We start from the raw sequence: 2,326 nt of genomic DNA on the forward strand, positions 1-2,326 counted from the left end.
ATAAAATTACCAAAAAACATAGTCAGTATAATTGTAAGCTATCATATAGAATCATCTACTCTAAAAAAGAGAAAGAATGAAAAGAGAGAAATATCATTTAAATGCAAACAATTAAAACAGATATACTGTATCCCAACTGAGTTTGACCTAAGAAAAACTGGAATAACTTTTTATAGGAATGCGGGATAAGGATGAAACTTTCACAGGTTCTTAGTCACTCAATGCCATCACAGGATCTCAGGTCTTGGGTCTCTCAGCCCTTGGGAACCCTGAGAACCGGGTTCTCCCTATAAACCCAATGGCATACCAAAATGACGTTTTATGACAATTTGTCTATGTCATAGTTTACATAAGAACATGTAGTCATTTGCCCAAACTGATAATTCTTCTTTAAAAGCTAACAGAGCAAGATCTTTCCATAATGATGGCCTTTATGAAGACTAGTTGACTCCAGCAGCTATTGTACTGCTTATCAGAACAAACAAAACCCATTTAAGAGTGAAATACAGGCCAGCCATGCAGCTGTAAAATATCAGCCATGCTTCTATGAATATCATTATAAGACATCATTAGTGATGTATGGCTACATATTTCAAATTCCAAGCAGCTCCCTTGTGAAAAATCCCTGCAAGATTCTTGTTAAGTTTCTTTAAAATTCTTGACAAGATTCTTGCTAATATTTCACAAGATTTTACCTGATTTTGAAACAAGGATTATGTAAGATAGTGTTAGATCTTGCTATCAAAATGTAAGCAAGATCTTACAGGATCTTTCTCAAGATCTTACCAAATTCTTAGAATATCACAGCAAGATCTTACCTTAAGATCACAGCAAGATCTTACCTTAAGATCACAGCAAGATCTTACCTGATTTTGAAACAAAGAACATGAAAGATATCATGGGATCTTGCTTTATCAAGATTTTAAAATATTAGCTAAGTTCTTACATGAAGTTTCAGCTTATGAAAAATAGATGTAACAGTAAGATCTGAGCAAGATCTTACAATGCATAAATGAATTACTTAATGATGTGAAGGTTAATGTGAACTTCATTAATTTTTGACTTAATTATGTTGAAATTTTACTTTCTTTATATACTGCCATTATCGTAAAGGCTATCATGGGTTGTCTACCACTTCCTGTGACGTCATGCAATTTGTAAGATCTTTCAAGATCTTTTATGACTTAATGAGTGATCTTATGTGTCATGTGATCATGGATGATTCTTCAAGATGATAAACTTACTAGATTTTGTAAGATCTTATTAGATTTCAATTTAACAAGATCATCTTAGTTCTTACAAGGTGTGGTATTACAAGATTTAAGTGAGGCATGATTTTACATTTTCTGACATATTCCTTTATTCATAAGATCTTTAAAATTCTTACAAGAATTATTGTTATGATAGATCTCATAAGATCTGACAGCTTGTTCAAATCTTATCAAATCTTAAATAAGAATTTGCAAGAATTTCTGTGTTAAGATTTTACAAGATTACTATCTTATGTTTTCTTGTATAATCATGTGAAATCATGAAAAACCTTATAAGATCTTGCTGGGATTTTTCACAAGGGCTGCTGTCAAACTCAGTTGAGATATAGTATAATTACCAGATACATGTATATGGTATATGCTTACATTAGCTTGTGCTTTGAAGTTGACTAGCTGGCATAATGGACCAAGGACTATAAAAAGAGAGAGAGAGAATGAGAGAGAAAAAGAGAGAGAATGGAAATAAGAGAAAATACTGTATTTATTAGCTAGAAATTTCTGTGGCCCAAAATTTCTGTGCCGGAATTGCCAAAAAATGGCTTTTGCAGTTTTTATTTTTGCGAATTCACTTGATCAGCAATGGCTGCTCTTCACTACTTACCAGAACTATAGCTGATGATGACACAAAGCATGATCAGGATATTAGGCAAGATAGGATTACTCTTCGACTCTGCTTAAAATTGTACTGGAACAGTGCCAAGAACACGCCATGTGCTTCACTATAATTATTAATTACACTGAGGAAAGGTGTGGCGAGCCACACCTTTTAATTTTACTATTTTTGAGGATTTAATTTTTGCGATTTTGTTCAAATTCACAAAATTTGCAAAAATTTTGGGCCACAGAAATTTCTAGCTATATGGTATACATTAATAAAACGTACAATTGATTTTTGTTTACTGTCACATGATAAAAGATAGACCACACCCATTCCATCCTAGCAGCTGTAATGACTTACTGGTACAAAAACCAGCATCACCTGGAACAACACACAAACAAACATCATTAATAAAATAATATAATATTATCATTTTACCTATTATACTGTATTAAAA

The 2,326-nt window shown here is 32.4% G+C and overlaps 1 long non-coding RNA gene across 1 annotated transcript; it reads right to left on the reverse strand.

The window, feature by feature from the left end:
* Positions 1 to 7: 7 nt before the first annotated feature.
* On the reverse strand, positions 8 to 2,326 carry LOC109587007 (uncharacterized). The gene is made up of 4 exons (XR_002187344.1): positions 2,308 to 2,326; positions 2,155 to 2,250; positions 1,638 to 1,684; positions 8 to 60 (listed from the first exon to the last, which is right to left on the reverse strand). It is a non-coding gene; the product is annotated as an uncharacterized LOC109587007 (long non-coding RNA).

The sequence above is a fragment of the Amphimedon queenslandica genome, unplaced genomic scaffold (genome assembly GCF_000090795.2).
Source record: "Amphimedon queenslandica unplaced genomic scaffold, v1.1 AMPQUscaffold_12717, whole genome shotgun sequence".
Lineage (NCBI taxonomy): Eukaryota > Metazoa > Porifera > Demospongiae > Haplosclerida > Niphatidae > Amphimedon > Amphimedon queenslandica.